The 24790-nt window shown below is 41.4% G+C and overlaps 1 pseudogene across 1 annotated transcript in view; it reads right to left on the bottom strand.

Moving 5' to 3' along the window:
* Positions 1–24790, bottom strand: part of LOC147333978 (hemicentin-2-like) — an 81631-nt pseudogene that overhangs the window by 48435 nt on the left and 8406 nt on the right. Inside the window, exons 3-9 of the transcript XR_015128356.1 lie at positions 24341–24673; positions 21545–21880; positions 16085–16417; positions 15154–15486; positions 13686–14027; positions 8629–8961; positions 7837–8175 (exon numbers count right to left, since the gene is read on the bottom strand). The product of XR_015128356.1 is annotated as a hemicentin-2-like (transcript). The remainder of the gene's footprint in view (positions 1–7836; positions 8176–8628; positions 8962–13685; positions 14028–15153; positions 15487–16084; positions 16418–21544; positions 21881–24340; positions 24674–24790) is intronic.

Here is a 24790-nt window from a genome sequence, read left to right on the forward strand (position 1 = left end):
GAAGCTAACAATTAGCAGCTAGAGCTAATTCGCCAGTATGAGTTGAAAACTCGTGGCATTGTCGTTTGATCTATACCTGTATCGGCTGTAATCTCAGTGGATGAAGACTGGGTATCACACTATCTTTTGTTTATGTTTATTTTACTTATGTTAGTGTAAGGAGTATTACCGTTTAAGTTTAAAAAAACTAACTATAATGCAGTGTGCCTGACAAGAGCTGTGTGAGACTGTATAAATGTGTAACGATGTACTATGTCTATAGATTTGCAGATACATTAAAGATAAACTCACAAAGCCACACAGGTTTCAATTCCTTTTAATCCAAATGTGCAACATTACTGACAATACAATTTAATTATTTTATTTATACAGCGCCAAATCACAACAAGAATCACCTCAAGGCGCTTTATATTGTAAGGTAAAGACCCAGTAAAGACCGTACAGTAATACATCATGGATACAAGTAACTGTCATTGTCATTTCTGTAATTTGTGGTCCCTCCTTTCTCGTGCATGTGCACTGGAAATCACTCAAGATAATTGGAGCAATAGGTGTGGTGACTCCCAAGCTAGGGGGCTCCCAGGAACAACATCAGAAATTTCTAAGAGTTAATATACTTCACATGACCCTCAAGCTCTCAGGCCTCTGGTAGAGGACCCAAGCTTGAAGGAAAGACCCTCCGCAGAGGTGAGAAAAGGGAAATAGACCCCAGCTTCTGTGGATCTTGTGCTCAGAGCTTTTTCCTGCCCTGCCATGATTAGTGCCTCCCTTTCAGTCCAGCTTCGTCCAGCCACTGGTAGAACTTCTGGATACCACTTCTTCTATCTGACCAAAAGGGTGCAGCAAGAGTACTGACAGGGACTAGAAAGTAACACTGTGAGGAACCTTGGAGTCATTTTTGACCAGGATATGTCCTTCAATGCACATATTAAACAAATACGTGAGACTGCTTTCTGTTGGGTTTAAGTCAACCCTACTGGTAAACAGAAACTGTTACTGAAAGCAACCACACAGACACAAGTGTATGTTTCACTTGCAAGGGGAGCATCAAGGAGGGCAGTGTTGCCACTCGCCTGTCCAAGCAACTCCAATTTCTGCATGTCCGCCTCACTCTTTAATTGATAAAGGAGGTTACACACAATTCAGTTAACCACGTGACAGTTTTCGGCCATGTCACCCACATCACTTTGCTGCAACAGAATATAGTTAGTGAATGTATTAGCAATCATTGTACTCATCATTTATCTTAAATGCGCTTTATTGACGACTCTATAATTTCTGAGTTCTCCTCTCTTTTTAATTTTAAAAGTTCCTCAAACGAGGTTGAGCTTCTAACTAATTCTTTTAATGAACACTGTCTTACCATTCTAAATCAGGTTGCTCCTTTCAAAACCAGTTATTGCTCTGTTAGTTCCCGCACACCATGGTTAAATAATCAGACTCGTGGTCTTCGACGCTCCTATCGAAAAGCAGAGCGTCTGTGGAAGTCCACCGGTCTGACTGTCCATCGTGAGCACTTTAAAGAACTACTTTACCTATATAATGAATCAGTCAAAGAGGCCAGATCCTCTTACTTCAATAATCTTATAAATCGTCATAAAAATAATTCAAGAATTCTATTTGATACCATCAACAGTATTGTTTCTCCTCCAACCCAGCATGCTCTGTTGTTTTCTGATGAAGATTGCAATACTTTCCTTAATTACTTTGTAAATAAGGTGATGGACTTGAAATCCAAAATTTCCTCAAGTGCCTCCCCTTATGAAAATACTCCTTGCTGTCTTGGATCACTTACCTCCTTTCCTCCAATCACACTAAATGACTTACCGTATTTCCCAGACTACAAAGCGCACCTGAATATTAGCCGCACAAGCTAAAATCAGGGGAAAATCCTGTTTTGTACATACATTAGCCGCACCTGACTAAAAGCCGCAGGTGTTTCAATGTTGACTTATCATATGTAAGAGAATATGCACAAAGCGAATTGTCAGGAAAGAGATGGCTGTTTGGAGACACATCCCTTTTATTAATATTTTGAAAAACAAGTTATGGGTACATATTTGCACAACTTTTTAGGTATATGTACAAGTAGCGGTAATTACAAGTACGAAACATGTACTGTGCTTCATAAACGAGTAACAAATGTAGTACATAACAATAACCTACAGCACACCAGAAAAATAGATTCAGACTACCTTTTAGGCTCAGGTGGATGGATGGATGTTTTCACACTTTTCCACGCTGTCAGATTCCACCGGTGGAGTTGAGCATAACTTGCTTTTTGCAAGTTTATTGCCGCACACCATCCACGACTCCCGCTGAACGTGTAGCGCTACTTTTCAAGTTTGTTTTTCGTGCTACTTGTACGGCACTATGTTGCCTGGCGGATGGACATGTGACCAACATACCACTCTTGAACCCCGATACTGTGTGTCTGATCACATGCCCTTCCGCCAGGCAAGTAGTGCCGTACAACAGCGGAACAAACAAAACAAATCGTCTTACGATATGATAAAAATCAGGGACAATCCATAGAAAAGCCGCACCTGACTAAAAGCCGCAGGGTTCAAAGCTTGTGGAAAAAGTAGCGGCTTATAGCCTGACAATTACGGTAATTATAGTTTTAGGTAAAATGAAATCCTCATCATGCTCTGTAGATATATTACCTCACTCTGTCCTGTCCGGGTCTATCACCAGCATTGGTCCCACATTACTATCCATCATCAACAGTTCACTGAGGCAAGGCTGTGTTCCATCTTATTTTAAACATGCTGAGGTAACTCCTCTGTTAAAAAAACAGAATCTTGATTCTAGCTCTGCTAGTAATTACCGACCTATTTCAAAATTGCCATTTGTAAGTAAATTACTTGAAAAAATTGTTGAAAATCAGTTCAGGTCTCTATTATGTAAATTACACATTCTTGACCCTTTTCAGTCTGGCTTTCAAAAGCAGCACTCTACAGAGACCGCTCTCTTAAGAGTCTATAATGATCTATTAATGGCATCTGATGCAGGGAATTGTTCTGTGATCATTTTGCTTGATCTTAGTGCAGCTTTTGACACCATCGACCACAAAATCCTACTTAACAGGCTCAAGGTTTTGGCTGGTATATCTGGCTCTGCCCTAGACTGGTTTTCTTCCTACTTATCAGATAGGACCTTCTCTGTTAGGGCTGACAGGTTCACCTCTAACACTGCTGCCCTGACCTTGTGGTGTCCCACAAGGTTCAGTCTTAGGTCCATTACTATTTTCTTTTTATATGCTTCCTTTAGCTGGTATCATTCAATCTTTTAGCAACCTGTCTTATCATTTTTATGCTGATGACATTCAGCTCCATATGTCCTTTAAGCCTCATCAGCTGGATAGGCTGTCCACCCTAGTCCAGTGCTTAACCCAGGTTTCTGATTGGCTTTCAAGCAACTACCTTGTTCTAAATACTAACAAGACCGAGACCATGATCATAGCTCCTCCTGAGCTACATTCTAAATCAGCCAGGTTCTTGCCTCTTTCTGTCCATCTGTCAAGTCAAATATTCAAAATCTTGGAGTAATATTTGACTCTTCTCTGGGTCTTGACTCTCATGTAAAATCTTTGTCTCGTTCCTGTTTCTATCATTTAAGAAACATATCTAAACTGCGATATATGGTTTCCTCAGCTGAACTGGAAAAACTCATTCATGCATTTGTGTCATCACGCTTAGATTACTGTAATTCCCTGTTTACTAGCTTGGATAAATCATCTCTCTCTCGCCTCCAGACAATACAAAACGCAGCAGCCAGACTACTAACTCGCTCTACCAAGCGTGTTCACATCACTCCCATCTTATATTCTTTACATTGGCTCCCAATAGAGTTTAGAATTAGCTTTAAAATTCTTGTTTTAACATACAGGACACTAAATGGCCAGGCTCCAGATTACTTATCCAAGCTTCTTATAAAATACACTGCTGCTCGTCATCTCCGCTCGCAGACTCAGAGTCTCTTAGTTGTTCCCCGTACACTACTGAAGACAAAAGGGGACAGAGCCTTTCAGTCTGTTGCACCAAGGCTGTGGAACAGTTTACCACTACAATTATGTTTGCTTGACTCTGTGGATTCTTTTAAAAAACAGTTAAAAACTTTTCTTTTCAAACAAGCCTTCTGTTGATCTACATTTTTTATATTTTTTTTACATTATTTATATGTGATCTTTTACACTGTATATAATGTCTACTGATTTTATTGTTTATTTTAATATTTTAATATTTGTGTACAGTGCTTTGTGATTGTCTGTCTGTGAAAAGCGCTTAATAAATAAAGTTTACTTACTTACTTTACTTACTTATACATGGTGAAATGCATTCTTCAGACAGACAAAACAATGTCAACTGTACAAAAGACATTATCTGATAATTCCACAAGAGCACACAGGTCTCCCTTTGGCGGTTTGTCTCTCTTAACCTTTATCTGCCAGATTATGTACATTATTTTGCAAGCTTGCTCCTGTATTGAGCCAAATTTGTTGAGCACCTCGTACACCCCTGTAGCCGTCCTCAATGTTACTGCAGGATCACTTTCCAGCTTTTCCACATTTCACTGTTGTTCACAATCTCCTCATGATGATCTGTAGGAAGCCAAGTGGTACAGCCCTCTGCCTTAATAGAACAGAACAGTCTGGTTTCTATTCAGTTCAATTCAATTTTATTTATACAGCACCAAATCACAACAACAGTTGCCTCAAGGCGTTTTATGTTGTACAGTAGATCGTACTTTAATAGATACAGACAAAAACCCAACAATCATATGACCCCCTATGAGCAAGCACTTTGGTGACAGTGGGAAGGAAAATTAACAGAAAGAAACATCCATTTTTAAAATTTTTGTGTAATTTTAAAATTACACAATTGAAAGGATCAGTGAAAGTGGAGATTTTTAAGATCTCCTGCCAGGGTGGAGATTTTCAAAAAACTCAGTTTTTAGTGTTTACATGTGGACATAGATATTTTTCCAAAACTGTACGTGTAGACGGGATTAAAAAAAACCCAAAAAAACCAAAAACGGAAAATCTCCAGTTTCAAAACTACCTGTGTATATGCGTGAACCTACCCATACGGAAAAGATATATATAAATCTTATAAAGTTTGTATCTGTCTTGTGTGAAACTTGTATGTTTTGAATACTTACTAAAACAATATATGAAAGTAATGAGAAAGTGGCCACTTTCATGAGTAAATCATGTAAGCCTTATATGATTCACTATATGAAGTAGGCCACATCTTTGTCACGGTCCGCTGTGGCAGACCGTGTGGAGGACTCAGGTGCAGACACAGGCGAGGACACGAAACTGAGTTCGAACGAAAAGCGAGCCTTTATTGTGGCTGAAGACAAGGAGTGCAAACAAGGCAAAAGCGCAGTGACAAAACTAAACTATAACTAAACTGGGAAAGTGATACCAGGATAAACTAAAAAGACACAGGAAACCATAACTATGAATACAAAGGACTGGCTGTGACAACATGGAGGGTGGGAACACAGACGACGCGACACAGACTGTATGAAACACAGAGACTAAATACACATGAGGGATGATCAGGGGAAGTGGCCACACATGGGAGCACAGCTGACACACATAAATCTAACGACAGGACAGGAGAGGCGAAACTAAATACACTGACATTGAATGCAGACTTCCAAAGTAAAACAGGAAACATGGAGATTAGACATGACAAGAACTAAATATAACCACGCAGACATGACACATGAACCAGGGAGACTTAGTACAGGGGGAGATGACATAAACAACTAAGGAACAAGACTAAACGGCAATCTAGAAATTAACTAGGTGAACTACGCTAGGCACAAATGAATACAAAAGATACATAAAACTCAAACACTGGGTCGCTCGACCCAGGACCCAGGACCCAGGACCATGACAATCTTATGCAAGTCTTTTATAAGTTTCCTTTCTATTTCTTTTCCATACGGGTTTAAACACCCACAATTCAGGCAACAGTTCTGTTTTAGCTGATCAATTCCTTAAAACTATCAGATTAGTTATTGATCATCTATAATCCACCAGACCTTATCCATACACCATCACACACTTTATGTCAGTGTCTGTAATTAAACTGTAAAGTGCTGATCCTGAAGCTAAAATACGAAAAAACTATAGTTGATTCTGAGATTATAGCACATAAATTCATTCATGTTTGTAACACAGTTTTATCTAATGAACAGCCTGAAGATGAATAAATTGTAGTTCAGAGTCACTGACAGACAGCACAGACACAGTTGGTCTGAGTCTGAACATGATGGTCACCAGAGAAATAACATCAGACTCTGGATGTTCAGGATAAGATGATCTTATGTCCGAAGAGGTTGTGTAATCTCTTGATCAGCACGACGCTCATTTGAACCTGGAGACCGTTTATATTTTCTGTAGATCTCTAGTGTTTAAGTTTCTTCAGTGTGGTTTTGCTGCTTTTCTGCCTTAATTTTTCCTACCTTTAAGACCTCTCTTTTAAACCTCTTTTAATACCTCTTTCTTCATGTTTATGCATCAACATGACAGAAGCTCTGAGACATTTCAAACCTGCTGCTGCTCATCAGGATGCTAGTTAAAATCTCGGTTCTGTCGTTTATGTTTTCTGTAGATCAGAAAACCAACAACAGCAACAAGAATAACAGCAGAAACTGACAGACCGACAATCAGTCCAACAGATCCATCCCCTGTGTGTCCTCCTGTTTGACCTGCAGGTGAGAAACAGGTGTGAGGTGTCAGCTTTCAGGTAGGTGATGAGTGAAGAACAGAACAGAATCCATTTCCTCTTCGAATGCTTATGTCTGATCTAATGATTAAGTAAAATGTAAGTTGGTCAAAATGTGAATATTGTGTAAAATCTTACATAGTCAGTCAGTCTGCCCCAGGGCAGCTGTGGCTACAACTGTAGCTGCCTCCACCAGTGTGTGAATGTGAGAGTGAATGAATAGTGGCATTGTAAAGTGCTTTGGGTGCCTTGAAAAGCGCTATATAAATCCAATCCATTATTATTATTATTATTATTATTATTAACATGGGGATTTCTGAGCTCTGAGCTTCCTTTAAAAAAAAGATGCATATGATCTGAACAAAACTGCTAAAAATTGCTGCAATAAAAGAAAACCTAGCCAGGTTATACAGGGTCAAAGGACGGCTGAAGCCTTGTTCAGCTACTGCAGGGTGAGAGGAAGGGTACACCCTGACACTCACAGGCAATTTAGAACGACCAGTTAACCTAACCCCACTAACTAAATGTCTTTGGACTGTGGGAGGAAGTGAGGAGAGAACCCACACAAACATGGGGAGGACATGCAAACTGCACACAGAAAGAGCCTGATGGTGGAATTGAACCCAGGACCTTCTTGCTGTGAGGCAAATGCTAAATACTACGCAACCATGCTAATTATTAAGAATCACATTTGTTTTTTCAAAGTACCAAAAATGATAACTTAAAATTCCATTTGTTTGAGGGTTTATGTATTTATGAATTTCACTCATTTGACTTAACCAGAAGGGAAAAAGACCGAAGATGGAGTTTCACAAAGCAAAAAAAAAAAATTAAATAAAAAATTAAATGAAAATAAAATAACACAAGTACTGTTTTCATCCAAAAATATAAAATGTTTTTACTGGTTTGGTGCTTATTTTGTATTTTTTTTTTCAAATGGCAGCTTTATGGCGTAAACAGTTTTGGTCAGATCATTTGTATCTTATTTTTAAATTATAGGTTAAACATGAATCTGCTGCACTTTGATCACATCACTCAGACCAGCTGCTTTCTACAAAGTCTCATCAACAACATCTTTACAAACACTCACCTGGAGGAGCAACACTCAGTGTGACTCTACTGATGGTTTTACTGTCCTTTTGGTTTGTTCCTCTCATGAAGACACCACACTCGTATGTTCCAGTGTCATTAATCGTCACATCCTTCAGAATCAAAGACACGTCTCCATCCTTCATCTGTCTGTCCTGCAGATCCACCCGGTTCTTAAAAGATGGATGCTGGTTGTCTGTAACAAAGTGATCATCTTGGTACAAAAGGACATATTCTGTCTTCAGGTCAGCTCTGCTCCACTTTACAACTTTGTTGTTGTTTGGAGCTCGACATGTCAGAGTGACGTCCTGTCCAGACTCAGCTGTGATGGTTTTCTGGTCTGAAAGAGGAAACAACACAGAGCAGAGAGGTTAAAGTTCGGAGACTATAGATGTTCGTCTATAGAAGACGTTTCGGTAAGGAACTACAGAGCACTAAGTACGTTTTCACCAGCTATGGCACCGGCAGGATTCACTTTCACAGACTCACAACCACCAGCTTCACCCCTCCCCTCCCCCTCCAGCTGTAGGCTTTAACATTGAGTTTCCCCACACATGTTTACAGACCAGTTAGAGAGCAAGAGAAGAAGAGACGGATTCATAAATGTCTTTGTTTCTGCTCTAACCAAACAATGCTGCTCTACAACTCTAGACTACCAGCCACAAAGACAACAGCTGGAGAAACATCTGTCTACCTCTGACATCCACCAGCTCATCCATACAACAAACAAACATCAACAACCAGGAAGCAGCTTCACCTCTGATCACACACACACTCAACTCTACTCACTCACCTGGAGGAGCAACACGAAGGTGGATGATGCTGTGTTTCCATGAGCGAGTTTCTTCCATGAACACTCGACACTTGTATGTTCCATCATCAACACTTGTCACAAGTTTTAGAATCAAAGACACGTCTCCATCCTTCATCTGTCTGTCCTTCAGATCAACCCGGTTCTTAAAAGATGGATGCTGGTAATCTGTAAAAACTTGCTCATCTCGGTACACAAGGACATATTCTGACACCAGGTCAGCTCTCCTCCAATGTACAAATTTGATATTTTTATTTGGAGCTCGACATGTTAGAGTGACGTCCTCTCCAGACTGAGCTGTGATGGTTTTCTGGTCTGAAAGAGGAAGCAACACAGAGCAGAGAGGTTAAAGGTCACCAGTGACCCACTGAGACGGAATTTTAGCCTCATGTTAAACATAGACAGATATTAAGAACGAGATCTGGCCTATCAACACCTACGCCCTGCCCATGATCAGGTACCCTGCTGGCCAAAGAAGGAGATAGAAGCGACTGACAGTAGGACAAGGAAGCTCTGGACCATGCATGGAGGGTTTCACCTGAATTCCAGCACTCTGAGACTGTATGCTAAATGGAAGCAAGGAGGCTGGGGACTAGTGAATGTCAGTACATCAAGAAGATGACCCAAACCGACAGTGTGCTCAGCGAATACCTCAGGCAGCAGAAACCCAAGAAAGAGTTGGAACCATCATGGAAGGACAGACCCTTGCACAGTAGTATTACTGACCAATAGAGGAGGTCGCGGATATGTGTGTGTGTGTATATATACAGTGGCTTGCAAAAGTATTCGGCCACCTTGAGCTTTTCCACATTGTGTCACATTACAGCCACAAGCATGAATCAGTTTTATTGGAATTCCACGTGAAAGACCAACACAAAGTGGTGCACACATGAGAAGTGGAACGAAAATCATACATGATTCCAAACATTTTTTACAAATAAATAACTGAAAAGTGGGGTGTGCGTAATTATTCAGCCCCCTGAGTCAATACTTTGTAGAACCACCTTTTGCTGCAATTACAGCTGCCAGTCTTTTAGGGTCTGTCTCTACCAGCTTTGCACATCTACAGACTGAAATCTTTGCCCATTCTTCTTTGAAACAGCTCCAGCTCAGTCAGATTAGATGGACAGCGTTTGTGAACAGCAGTTTTCAGATCTTGCCACAGATTCTCGATTGGATTTAGATCTGGACTTTGACTGGGCCATTCTAACACAGGGATATGTTTTGTTTTAAACCTTTCCATTGTTGCCCTGGCTTTATGTTTAGGATCGTTGTCCTGCTGGAAGGTGAACCTCCGCCCCAGTCTCAAGTCTTTTGCAGACTCCAAGAGGTTTTCTTCCAAGATTGCCCTGTATTTGGCTCCATCTTCCCATCAACTCTGACCAGCTTCCTGTCCCTGCTGAAGAGAAGCACCCCCAGAGCATGATGCTGCCACCAACATATTTGATAGTGGGGATGGTGTGTTCAGAGTGATGTGCAGTGTTAGTTTTCCGCCACACTTAGCGTTTTGCTTTTTGGCCAAAAAGTTCCATTTTGGTCTCATCTGACCAGAGCACCTTCTTCCACATGTTTGCTGTGTCCCCCACATGTTTGCTGTGTCCCCCACATGGCTTGTGGCAAACTGCAAACGGGACTTCTTATGGTTTTCTGTTAACAATGGCTTTCGTCTTGCCACTCTTCCATAAAGGCCAACTTTGTGCAGTGCACGACTAATAGTTGTCCTATGGACAGATTCCTCCACCTGGGCCCTATTTCAGGAAGCCGGTTTAGAAAACTCAGAGTGAAAAACGATACTCAGGGTTGAGTAACCCCGAACTGTCCAACTCGGAATATTCGGTTTCAGAAAGGCTGATAACAATTAGTTCAGTCAACGCGGAGTTGCTTTAACCCCAAGTTAAGCGCGCGCACGAGGATACATAAAGCCCTGATTAGTGGAGCACAGATTAAGCGAGTCACCATGGAGACGGAGGGAAAGAAGGCGCGGTCAATGTATTTTACAGCGCTTGAGGCCGAAATTCTGATGGCAGCATATGCCGATAACATGCAAATTTTGCGGAAAAAAAGTAACACAGTCTCAGCTGCAAAAGAAAGGGTGCATGCATGGCAAAACATAGCCGACAGAGTCAATGCGTGAGTGTTAATTTAAACATTTCACCCATTTAACACGTTATTTATTATATTTCAATTTTTATTTTATACATTTTATTTTGTGATGTGATGTGAGCGCAGGTGCAACCCAACAGGCCCCAAATGTTCCTGGCAGCAAGTAAAAATGAAATATAAAAATATAGTCCAAACAGGTAAGGTGTAATTGTATTATGAGCCATAGTGCTTGGTCTGTTTGTCCTATGTAAATCATTTGCAGTTAGAGGCTACATTAATTTTCTTTCTGTAAGCACTTATTGAAATTATCTGAGCACATTACAAGTAAATATTTGCTTACTCTGTATGCTCAAATGTGACCCGTTATGGCCACTAGAAAAAAAGCGGAGGCCCGAAAAACAGGTGGGGGTCCTCCACCACCACCACTCACAGAGCCTGGCCACTTGGCTTCCACATTTGTGATAATGTTGGCAGCATCACATATGATCTTCACAGTGCAGAGAACACAAATTAGCATCCATTACTATGATGAAATAATTTGTTAGTTTGAAATGCTACAGGGAACTATGTACCTGCACATTAATGCTGTGGAAAGACTTCCTGTTCACATAGTCTCCTTCATTTACTGAAGGAGCAATGATTGGAATGTGAGTGCCATCTATACAGCCAATCACGCCTGGGAACCGTGAAAATAAATGTAAAATTTAAGTAGTAGTTCAAGTATCACCACATCATGAATTAAGTTTTGTTCATCCTGCTACCTGCAATTTTGTGGCATCCCTCTTTGATAAATCTTGTGGGTCTATGACCGGGGAACACCACAGACGAGTGCAGGAGACGTTTCAGTGCAACTGTAACATTCCTGACTGCCCGACAGACGGTAGCCTTGGAAACGTGCTCAGCGTCATCAATATTATACAGAAAGCTCCCGTTTGCAAAAAACCGAAGTGCAATACAAATAATATGTACAGAACTGAGAGAATGTCCGCGATGTGTCACATGAGCAATATTAGGCCTGAGGATGTTATTCAAATAAATTATAGATTGTGCTGAAAAATGGTAACGTTCGCACAGACAATCATCAGGAAATGATAAAATGTCCAAACGCGCTCTAATCACTCTCTCCCGGCAGAGAGCTCTGCGGAGAATTTGGGCTTCAACATCTACTGGCTCTTCAAGGAAGGGGCACGCCATGTCTGACACTTCCTACAGTCAGGTTTCCGACAAAGAGGCGGAGAAAGTCAGGGTTAGTTGAAGTAAACCTGCTAGGGGGCAGGTTAGCTTCACGGAGTGTGTCGTCATAGTAACTCACTCAGAATTAATCTAAACTCGCTTTGTGAAACCGAAAACCCAGAGTTTTCGTTAACTCAGGGTATACTTACTCAGAGTTTGCACTAAACCGGCTTCCTGAAATAGGGCCCTGAGCTGTAGATCATGGACTTGTGTATCTCCATCTGAGAGTAGTTGGGGACTTTGGTTCTCATTATAGCTGTAATCCTTCCGCGTTTAGTCCTTGCTGCAGTCCTGGTTGGTTTTCTCTGTGTTTAGTCTTTATATGCTTAGTTCTTTTTTGTTTTATTATAACAGTCTAATTGTTTTAGGCTATTTTTTTTTTTTTGTATTCTATCTTGTTTCTGTTATGGTAAATGTACTGATTCGTATATAATGCTTTTTTACTCTTCCAGGCTACTCACCCCAACCGGTCGCAGCAGATGGCCGCCCCTCCCTGAGCCTGGTTTTGCCAGAGGTTTCTTCCTGTTAAAAGGGAGTTTTTCCTTCCTACTGTTGCCAAAGTGCTTGCTCATAGGGGGTCATATGATTGTTGGGTTTTTCTCTGTATCTATGAAGCGCCTTGAGGCGACTTTTGTTGTGATTTGGCGCTATATAAATAAAATTGAATTGAATTGAATTGAACTCAAAGTGCTTTATAAAATATTTTCACTCATTCACACCCTATTAGCTAAGCATTTTTTCTATGCTTAAGTGCTTTCTATCTAACATGTACACTCCAATGGATGTATAATGGAACAGTTTGGGGTTAGTATCTTACTTGAACCACCAACCTTCCAATCAGTAAATGACCTACTCTATGTTCTAAGACAAGCCACCCTATCATAATGCCTTCTTGTGAAGTCAGTCTTGTCTTCGTGTTATTTTTAACCTTCTTGTCTTTGTGTCAAGTCTGCATTTGTTTCCTGTGCTCTGTTCCTTCCTGTTTTATTTTGGTGACCGATTATCTTGTGTGCTTTGAATTTAGTTCTACTTTCATCCCTTTATAATTAGTTTATAATTAGCTGTTCTCCTGCCTGTTTCCTGTTCACACGTGATTCTGTGTTTGTGTATATATATTTTTTTCTTTCCCTTTTGTCACATTCTCTCTCTTCACTGTGTCCCTCTTTGTTATATGGTTTCTAAGAAGAGCTATTATTTCAGATTATTTGCTTCTGACTTTTTATTTTGTCACTGCCCAGAAATAAAGCTGCATTTTAGTTCACCCTTCATTTCAGAGTGCTGCACTTTTGGTCCAACACAACACAAGCTCCAATACCTTGAAAAAGACTTGACATCTCTCTCCCAATGTGCTGATTTTGGTCACTCACTATAGAAAAGGACATCTGGGACTATGTGCTGGCTTGCCTTGTCCGTGCATGCAACAAGTCAGGAAAACAACCACTTGCCATCCAAGGTCTTCCTATGCCAAGCCATTCCTTGTCTAACACAATCATTGATAAATTTGTGTAATTTCCATGTCCAGTATTGATATAGTACTGATATAGTATCTGATATTGGCTGATAGTTTATATCACAAGTTTGAAAAGCCTTCTGTGAGACTACATGTATCGGCTGCGCTATTTAAACTGCTGTCAAACATCACATCACTCAGACCAGCTGCTTTCTACAAAGAACATCTTTAGAAAAAAACACTACTCACTCACCTGGAGGGACAACCCTGAGGTAGATGCTGCTGATGGGTTTACTGTTCTTGTGGTTTGTTCCTCTCATGAAGACATGACAGTCATATGTTCCAGCATCATTAATCGTCACATCCTTCAGGATCAAAGACACATCTCCATCCTTCATCTGTCTGTCCTGCAGATCCACCCGGTTCTTAAAAGATGGATGCTGGTTGTCTGGATCAAACTGCTCATCACGGTACAAAAGGACATATTCTGTGTCCAGGTCAGCTCTGCTCCACTCCAAAACACCAATGTTGTTATTTGGAGCTCGACATGTCAGAGTGATGTTCTGTCCAGACTCAGCTGTGACGTTTTTCTCATCTGAAAGAGGAAACAACACAGAGGAGAGAGGCCAAAATACTACTGTTCACTTCTAATGAAGAAATTCCTCTGAGCTGTATTTCGAAATTCATGGTATATTACACACATCATACCTACTCATACCTACTGTATACTATACTTTAAAAACAATGTTTCTGTAATAAGAAACAACTAGTTGGTGGGCTGCTCACACTAATGTAATTCCACACCAAACTTAGAATAAAGTGTATCATAATTTTTTGGACAGCTTTAAATCTCTAAAATCAGACCCGCATCATATTTGATGGTTTTCCTGGTGTAGAGTTACAGGATTCATATAACGAAAACAGCAGCTCTACTAATCACATTTGTATATTCAGCATTGTTTATTTAGTCATTTCTTGTATTGATTAAATTTTGTCTTACTGTTACCGAGGGTCTGTTAACCTGTTTACCAAGGATATGCTCTGTTGCCGCTGCTGTTTGCAAAGGCATGAACCTCCTCAGCCAGATCATTAACAACAGTCGCTATGAATACTGACTATGGATACCATCAGCCAACTAGACACTGATTCACTGATCCACACCAATATGATCTACAGTAAAGAAATCAAAATGTCATTCAGTCATTAAGACTGCAGAAGTGAAGTCGGATGGCAAAAAAAGAGAGGGAAGGTAGCCAGAACACACGGGATGGCACGACTAGAAGGCAACATTGTAGTGGGGACAGCTACAATGATAACCATAAAGAGGCCACAACCAATAAATACCCACAGGAGTCAGGTGAATGGAAAGAACAAGATCCAGCCAATTAACACCTGTTGTCCGTTATTCTACTGGGATTGGCTGGCCAAAGGAGGAGATAAAAGCCACTGATATCAAGACAAAAAAGCTCATTGCCATAGATGGAAGGTTTCAACTCAAATCCAGCCCCCCAGACTGTATGCTGAGGTCCATGAGTACCCCAGAAAGATGGCCACAACTGATCACATGCTTTGTGAATACCTCAGGCAGCAGAAGCCCAAGAAAGAAGAGGAACAATCATGGAAGGACTGTATGGTAGTCCACCAACAGACAGAAGAAGTGGCTGGTATAGAAATACTATCACCCACACATGTTTACAGATGATTTAGAGACAATAACTCACTTAGAGAAATATTCAGGTTGATGATGCTGAGCTTCCATGAGTGTGTTTCTTCCATGAAGACACGGCATTGGTAGGTTCCATCATCAGCAGTATTCACGTTTTTCAGAATCAAAGACACATCTCCATCCTTCATCTGTATATCTTGCAGATCCACCCGGTTCTTAAAAGACGGATGTTGGTTATCTAGAAGATACTGCCCATTACGGTAAACAAGTAGATATTCCGGCTCCAGGTCAGCTCTGCTCCAATGTATGAATTTGATCTTTTTGTTGTTTGGAGCTCCACATGGCAGAATAACACTCTTTCTAGACTCAGCTGTGATGTTTTTCTGATCTGAAAGATGACACAAGACTGAGCAGGTCAAGGTCAACAAGACAGGCCAAAGGAATCAAAGCACAATTATGACTAGAATTGTTTACTTTGCATTAAACATCCAAAGTTTCAGAAACTGCAAGATGTTAGCTTCAGCAGAATATGTGCTGATAATAAGTGAACATAATGTGTGAGAGAAAGCAGCCTCTCATTATAAGACACTGTGAGTCTCTGCATGCTGCCTTTATGGAGCTACAGCTGTTTGTATACACTGAACAAGAAGCTTTGTAGCTGCATCCTGACTCCTGACACTACAACACATCACACTGACACACACATTACACTTCTTTGTCTTTGCCATTTCTGGATCACTGTAGAGCTGGGCAATATCGTTATTTTTTAATAACATATCACTATTGTTAATGTTATGTTAGTGTTTAAACTATTAATATATGAATCAAATCACTTTTGTATACCCTTTGTATACCTACAATGCTGCTCTATAACTCTAGACTACCAGCCACAAAGACAACAGCTGGAGAAACATCTGTCTACCTCTGACAACCACCAGGTCATCCATAAATAACATGAAAGCAGTGTCTGCACTCCTGTAACTCACCTGGGGGAACATTCAGGTCGATAACGCTGATGGATTTCCATGAGCGTGTTTCTTCCGTGAAGACACGACACACGTATGTTCCATTATCAGCAGTGTTCACATTGTTCAGAATCAAAGACACATCTCCATCTTTAATCTGCCTTTCATGAAGAGCCACCAGATACTTAGAAAACTCATTCTGGTTATTTGGAAGAAACTGCTCAGCACGGTAAAAAATTAGATATTCTGGCTCCAGGTCAACTCTGCTCCAACGTACAGCTTTGATCTTGTTGGTTGGGTTTTGACATGGCAGAATGACATTCTGGCCAGACTTAGTTGCAATGACTTTCTGGTCTGAAAGTGGAAATAACACATAGCAGAGACATTAAAGGACAAAGTACAATTATAACTAGAATTTTCATCTTTACCTAACCAAATACCAGAAGTACCTCTACTGGTTCATTTTGAAGCACAGTAGTGACTGTACTCTGAGCCCCTTTTGAAAGACTGAACTCTTCACCCTACTTCTTTCTTTTTTTTTTTTTTTTTTTTGTGTCCCGTTTGGATCTATAGCCATCAGAATTGTTGTCTTAAGGCCAAGAAAGATGCCAAGCGGATTTATTTTACCAAGTGGATCATCATGGCCTTGCCATATTGGTCCATTTGATTGACCTTTATTATAATTATGAATTTATTTTATTTTCAGTTGCTACAAACAGGACAGACATGACTGTGGGATAGGACAGGGAGAAAGAATGAAAGAAAGAGAGGGAGGGAGAGAAAGAAAACCAAAGGGGAGAAGAGACGGTGAGAAGGGGGGGAAGAAAGAAAAAAACAAACAAACAAACAAAAAAACAAAACTCCTGGGTCACCTGTATGGAGAAAAAAAACAGAAGAGAAAGCAAACAACAAAGAGCAACATAATAAGAAAAAAAAAGCACCATCACTATAAACTAGCTAGCAGTAGATATCAATAGTTACTAAATAATAAACGATATTGTGCAGCACGCAAGATAGACAGGGCACAATGTGCTTTGAGGCAGCAGCCAAGAAAGCTGTAGTCCGCGTCTGTGAATACCCGTGTGTGCACCTGTGTGCATACCTGTGTGGATCAGCATGCTTGCATTCCAAAGGTTTCTCCATGTAATGATCTGCTAGGGAGTGTGGAGAGCCACAGCCCTGTCCTCCAGGGTATGAAGCAGGTATGGAGGAGATCAAAACTCCAGACATCCAGAGGCCCCCTGAACACAAGAGACCAAGGAAGACCAACAGAGGGGCAGCCGCGCCACTGTCCCAGTAAGAGCTGAGGAGAGTCCCAGATGAGGGCTCACTCAGCAGCCGCGGAGCAGAAGTCAGGGGGAGTTGCAGTGACGCGCCCGTGAGCTCCGCCGGCAGCCAGCTGTGCCTGAGTGACCGAGCCCCAGGCCGAGAGGCCGGGGGCACCCCACCTCCGAAGTGGCCCGAGCGAGCCCCAGGCTCCAGGCCCCAATAAGCGGCCGCCAAGGAGTGAGCCGGTGTGTACCCGGATGCCCACCCCCAGACACAAAGAACCACCAATGCACCGACACCTGAGGGAGTCCGCCACCGGCAGGGGAAGTGGTGGTGGGGGGAGATAGGCCTCCAAACCTTGGAGGGCCTGAGATGTCCCCAGAGAGGTGGCGTCTGATACCCAACCTGACATATAGACACAGACATACAGGCACACACAGACACAAACATCCATTCCCACCCTCATGCTCTCATATGTACTTACTCCACACTCAACCAACGTGGAGACAGACATAAAGAGACGCTGTACACACGATCACACTCCCCAAGCGTACTCTACGAACCGGGTCTAGGTACCCTTGCCCCTGGAGGGGGGAACTGCACCCAGACCCAGGTGGTGTTACCCTTTTCCCTGCGGTGGGGAGAGGCAGACCGCCCCGACTCCGTAGCAGCAGGGAGGCCCCACACCCCAGACCGCAGTCGGACGGCCAACTCCTCCTCTTCACCCTACTTCTAAGGGAGAGGCCAATCACCTTTTGGAGAAATCTCGTTCATGCTGCTTGTACCGCAATCTTGCTCTTTTGGTCACTACCCAGAGTTCATACCTTAGGTGAAGGTAGGGATCATAGATTGGCCAGTAAATCGAAAGTTCTTATAACTGCATACGCCGTGCCAATCTGTCTTTTCATCTCTCACTAACCTTTCTGCTTGTTCAATTCAGCAGCACCCCACCTCCACTTTATATTGTGTCAGTGGAGCACAATTTCACCTGACGATTGGTCAGAATTGCTTCGAGGCACTCTAAAAATCTTGTTCCATACACCCAGTGAACTCATCCTACAAATGAGTTTTTGCATTAGTTACTACCCAAGCCATGTTCTGCTTGGCCTGTCAGTACCTTATCGTCTGTCTTTGAAGTCCCACAAACTAACCAAGACTGATAGGATTCCTCCTTCAGCTTGATAGCTCTCTTCACCTCCAGTGTCAACCATCTGGTTCATGGATTACCACCACAACAGGTGCTAACCACCTTTTGGCCACAGCTCCTTGCAGCAGCCTGAGCAATAGAAGTGCAGAAATGAGTCCATTTGCACTCAGACCCACGCCTTCCTCAGAACACTGTCAAAGTCCTGCTGGTGGTGAGAGTTGATCTCCCGGACTAGACCCTCGCTATACTTAGATGGTAGATGTATCAGGTCTGTCCAGCATGCTCCCACACCAAGATCCATCTCACAACCAGGTGGTGATCAGTTGACAGCTCGGGTCCTCTCTTAACCCAATTTTCCAGGACATACAGATGCAGATGCAATGATATGATTACAAAATCAATTATTGACTTGCGACCTAGGATGCCCTGGTGCAATGTGCACATGGGTGGACATCCTTTGGTTTGAACTTGGTGTTTCCTATGGACAAACTGTGCTCAGGAGTCCAATAACAAAACACCACTCAGGTTCAGATCAGGGAAGCCCTACATGAGCACTGAAGTCTTCCAGTAGGACGACAGAGTTACCAGACAGAACACCCTAAGTGACCCTAGGAAGCCTGGGTGTTCTTAATTTTTAAGCATAAACAATAGTTAGGATCAGTTTGCCGACCTAAAGGCACAGGGAAGCAACTCTCTTGTCCACTGGTGAGAACTCCAACATACTACTGACATGATAATATCCACTGCTGTTGCTGCCTCTGCTTCTCAATGAGGACTGCTCTCAACTTGAATAGAGTCCAGTCACTCTCTAGGAGACTGGATCCAAGCAGGTGTAGCTCCTGGGTGTAGCCCCAGTAACCCTATGACCCTATGAAGGATACACAGGTCCCTTGATTTTATTCTTTCTATAGGGGCACACTGAAACGCTTTTTTCAAATTGCATGGGGAGATGCTCTCAGGGGGCAACAAAACCCTTAAAAAACAAAGCCCCTGGGATCACGGGGACACACAAATCACTCCACCAAGATACGTGGCCATTTCCAGAGCGGTGCATTTTCTAATCTCTTTTTTTTTTAAATTTAATTTAAAGTTTTCTTATTTCAGTTTAGTATTAGGCTATGTCCACACATACACGGGTATTTTTGAAAATGGAGATTTTCCGGCAGAAATGAAGGAAAATGCTGCTAGGAACATGCCAAAGCAGCAGGTGGCGCTATATTCCTAACCTGTAGAAATGTTGGCCAATCAGAAGTCTAGAAGCCTCAGTGGGAAATAGTAAACAAAGATGGGGCATAGAAGCAGAACTGAGTCGTATGTGTGGAGGGACAGTAACTGTGTGTATATAGAGATTGAAAATGTGACGTCACTCAGGGGTAAAACCGCAAAGAATTCTGGGAACTCGTGGCAAGCGTGGCAGGCTTTCAATTGAAATCAGTTATACAGCGATAAAAAGAAACACAAAAAATGGCAAGAAGCTGGTGTATTATTAACTGCAATAGCCGGTCGCATGACAGCCATGGAAAGCTGACGGGTAAAGAGATCGGTTGTTATCAGATTACGTCGTTGAAGAGAAAGAGGCGACTGGATTGCAGCCATTCAAAGACCAAATATAACGTCCCAGAACACTCCAGCTCACAGGTTAGTCTGCTCCAAGCATTTACACAAAGGTCAGTCTGCTGTTGTAGTTAATGCATCATTTTTCTTAACATAATTGGTGATATAGGTTACAAGCAAGTCTGGCGCTGAACAGAAATTGCCGCGCTATGCTCCTTTATTTATTGTGCATAAATAGTGAATTGTCCTGACACAATATTGTGTTTCGCTTCTGTTATTACCATGGTACATTGACAAAAACATATACTTTTGTTCACAGGATAAAACAGGTTTTTTGTATCACTAATTGCCCAGTACGATTACAGCATACAATATTATTGTCACTGCTACATTTCTGTGATGCGTACCAGAAATTATTTCCACTACTAATTAATTACCATTGAGCTCAAAGGTCCTATTAATAAACGGTTAACGAATGTGTATTTATGAAGACGATTTGTGAGACTGGTAAACTTATGATATGTACGATGGTCTTTCGTTCTACACGGTGCATTTCAAGGTCCTGCACCCATCCATCGGTAAACTGTACCTGGGCTTGTTGCAGTGACCTGAAGTTACTAAACTTCATGAGTGTATGCGCTCACTCCAAGAACCGTATAATTATAAATATGAGCGTGGTGAAAGTTGGGCAGCATGCTAACGTCTTTTGTCCCTTTGTGTGCTCGTAAGGATCTAACACTTTCACTGGTTTGATTTTTTTCCTCGTATCTTTTCTTTGACTTTTCATCAAGTCTGTCTTTGTACGGACCGGCATTGTTCTCCTTTTGTTTTGTACATTCCTTTTTGGGGGGCAAAGAAAAAACAAGAAGGTATTGGAACCGAAGAATGAACGTTTTGCGGTGCTGCAAATGCTTGCATTTGATGCGGTACTTGGATTGTTTTGCCACGAGTTCCCGGCATGCAATGCGTGAAAGTCACGTGGTCTGTCAATCTCTATATGTAAGCATTTAAACACTGCAGAGAGTACAATTAACAGTAACAGTATTGTAGAAATTCATTTCACCGAAACAATAACGTGGCGCACAGTGTGACGTCAAAAAAGGCGCACACCTTTGACGCTGCGTTTTCTCCGTTTTTCTCGTCCACACGTAAATGCAAAAATGGAGTTTTAAAAAATATCCACCCTGGCCGGAGTTTTTAGAAATCTCCATTTTCAGTGACCGAAAACGCCGTTTACGTGTGGACGAAAGGTGCAAACGAATAGAAAAATCTGCGTTTTTAAAAATACCCGGGTACATGTGGACATAGCCTTATTTAGTTGTTTAGTTTTAGTTCATTTATTACTGGTCTCAGTGTTTATTTCAACCTTTTTAACTAATTTTGTATGGAGGATATACATTAAAATCGAGATTCAGGAAAATCTATACAAGTACTGCAGTTTTTCAGTCTGTTATATTTGCGATGCTGTCATCAGACAGCAGTGAAGCAGTGTTTGAACTGTGCTGACTCACCTGGAGGAACACTCAGGTTAATGATGCTGATGGTTTTCCATGTCCGTGCTCCTTCTGTGAAAACACGACACTGGTACGTTCCCTTGTCAGCAGTGTTCACATTGTTCAGAATTAAAGACACGTCTCCATCCTTCATCTGTCTCTCCTGCAGATCCACCCGGTTCTTAAAAGATGGATGCTGGTTATCTGGAAGAAACTTCCCATCCTTGTACAAAACAAGATATTCTGGCTCCAGGTCAACTCTGCTCCAGTGAACAAATTTGATGATTTTCTTTGGAGTTAGACATGGCAGGATGACGATCTGTCCAGATTTAGCTGTGATGAAGTGTTGCTCATCTGAAAGAGGAAATAACACAAAGCAGACAGGTTACAGGGATCCAAGTTCAATTATCACTACAATTATTATCTTTAAATATATTGTTTATATTCTTGGAAATTTTTGTTTTAGTTTTTTTTTTTCATCATTTTGAATTTCATTTATAGCCTAACATTTGTGTTATCTCCCAAAACATGAATGGAATGAATTCTATTGACTTCACAGATGCAATTTTTTTTCTTTTTTGCACTGTTCTGAAATGTAAAAGTTTTGTAAAACATTTTCCAAGTGCTTCTATAACAGAGTAAGGGAAACTTGTTTAAACATTAGGTTTAAAACTTAACATTTTTAAACACAATAGTTTCCTTTTAAAAAGCATGACTTATATCTATTTGCATGCAATAACAGAATTATTTCAGAAAATAGTGCCATGGTTAATACTAAAAGCCCCTTAAAAATGGACCATTTTATTGAGCCATGGCACAAACCACTCCTGTGCAATCATGTATTTTAACTTTGTAACACTCAGTTTGTAAAATTTATAAGTTTGTAAAATCAAATTAAAACCGAGGGATTTAAATGGTAAATGGCCTGTATTTGTATAGCACTTTACTAGTCCCTAAGGACCCCAAAGAACTTTACACAACCAGTCATCCACCCATTCACACACTGGTGATGGCAGCTACACTGTAGCCTCAGCCACCCTGGGGCGCACTGACTGCCGGACACTGGCGCCACAACGGGCCCTCTGACCAACACCAGTAGGCAACGGGTGAAGTGTCTTGCCCAAGGACACAACGACCGAGACTGTCCAAGCCGGGGCTCAAACTGGCAACCTTCCGATTACAAGGCGAACTCCCAACTCTTGAGCCACAAAAGTGTACATGACCATTTAAAATTTGTGTTTCAGTCTCAGAAATACTACACTGTACTGCACACAGCAGACTGGAATAAGCAGCCCAAAGTGAAGTGAAGTTGTCGGCACAACTGAGAACAATATACCAAGGGTACACACACACACACACACACACACTTACACGTCGTATGAAACTATTAAGAAGTATGACAGTCTTGCGAATGCAAGATTTCATAAGACACAGTAGTAAAAACACAATAAACCTATTCGTGCACAGCTGACCAGAACCTGTCCAGGTATAGATAATCTTTTTCTTGGCCCAAAAGCTAAATTTACAAAGCATACAACATGGTCAAGTGCCCTTTTGCAAGAGTGTGAAATTACTGATCAGTCATCATGTTAAACCAGGTCATAGTACACCAAAATATCACTTGGCGCTCAGAAGGTTCCCCTCACTGGTGTTCAAACTGTTCAAATGTCTGTGAGGACATTCATCAGAGACAGATGTGCGAGTCCCTTCCATACAGTGGTGAACCATGAAGGTGATTTTAATCAGAAGTTGGATGATGATAAGGAGGCCAGTATGAGGACAATTCTCAGAATTTCCAGGGGTATGAAGCATCTCATTATGGTATTTTTACTTGTTTATCACACCTTTTTACAGAAAGTATGGAAGTAGTGTTTAAAACATTTTAAACATCTAAAGCTATCTTTTTTTGTATATAAAAGGGAGTGCAACAGAGATTACTGCAGCACCACTGCTTCCCAAAGTTCAGAAAGAAGCTTCAGGGAGATTGTTCTGACTATTGTCAAATTTGTACATGTTTGTTTTGTTTGGTTAGTGCACTGGCCCTTTAAGAGAAAGGCATGGTCCGTGTGCGGACAGGGGAAGTGTAAGAAAGAATCAGACAATCGACTGAATGTGATCTATGCTGTGATCTATGCTGTGATTTATGCTGTGAAAGGATGATAAAAAGGCATTCCCTCTGAGTATGCATTATTGTTTGGCACTTTATGTTGATTAATAGCAGTTAATTAGATGATGTATTACGCGTGCTAATTTATGGTTCGTAGACAGTTGTTTGATGTAATTATTTTAATTTGTCAATCATATACACTGTATTTTGTTGTTACAGTTTCACACCTGCCATATAAAGCAAAGTCTAAACCCACTCTGGCGTCAGTGGCTTTTGTGTGGAGGTGTTTAACTCCTGGATAGTAGAAAGTGGTTCTACGAGGCCAGTACAGTGATGTTTGCTACGTTGGACTGTAGGACCATCAGAAATGTGTGCAGTAACAAAACAGGCAGCACTGAAAGCAGCTCTAAGTGTTTGTGTTGTTCAATGATTTGTGCACAACAACAACAATGGGACCTCTCTCATCCATCACTCACCATGTGGACATTTTTCTGACACACTTTGAAGCTGATGGACGTTTTGTGTCTGCACTAAGTACGTTTTCACCAGCTATGGCAGTGGCAGGATTCACTTTCACAGACTGAATAAAAACGGGATAGCTGGATGAACATCTGTCTACCTCTGATTACCAGGTCAACCATTAAAAAAATACAAGAAAATAAATAAATCACAGATCAGAAAGTAGTGTCTAAACTCCACTCACTCACCTGAAGGAACACTCAGGTTGATGATGCTGAGCTTCCATGAGCGTGTTTCTTCCATGAAAATACGACACACATATGTTCCATTATCAGCACTGTTCACATCCTTCAGAATCAAAGACGCGTCTCCATTCTTCATCTGTCTGTCCTGCAGATCCACCCGGTTCTTAAAAGATGGATGCTGGTTGGCTGGAAAAAACTGCCCATTCCTGTAAACAAGAAGATATTCTGGCTCCAGGTCAGCTCTGCTCCAATGTACATATTTGATGTTGTTGTTATTTGGAGTTTGACATGTCAGCGTGACGTCCTGTCCAGGCACAGCTGTGATGGTTTTCATGTCTGAAAGGGGAAACAACACAGAGCAGAGAGGTTAAAGGTCAAAGTACAATTATGATCAGAATGATTGACTTTAAATATTTTGTTTATTTCCTTTGACATTTGAGTTTTTAGTCATGT

The sequence above is a fragment of the Aulonocara sp. 'chitande type north' Nkhata Bay genome, linkage group LG3 (genome assembly GCF_057382095.1).
Source record: "Aulonocara sp. 'chitande type north' Nkhata Bay isolate Kocher_YH1m ecotype deep benthic linkage group LG3, A_spYH_male_GT1.1, whole genome shotgun sequence".
Classification (NCBI taxonomy): domain Eukaryota; kingdom Metazoa; phylum Chordata; class Actinopteri; order Cichliformes; family Cichlidae; genus Aulonocara; species Aulonocara sp. 'chitande type north' Nkhata Bay.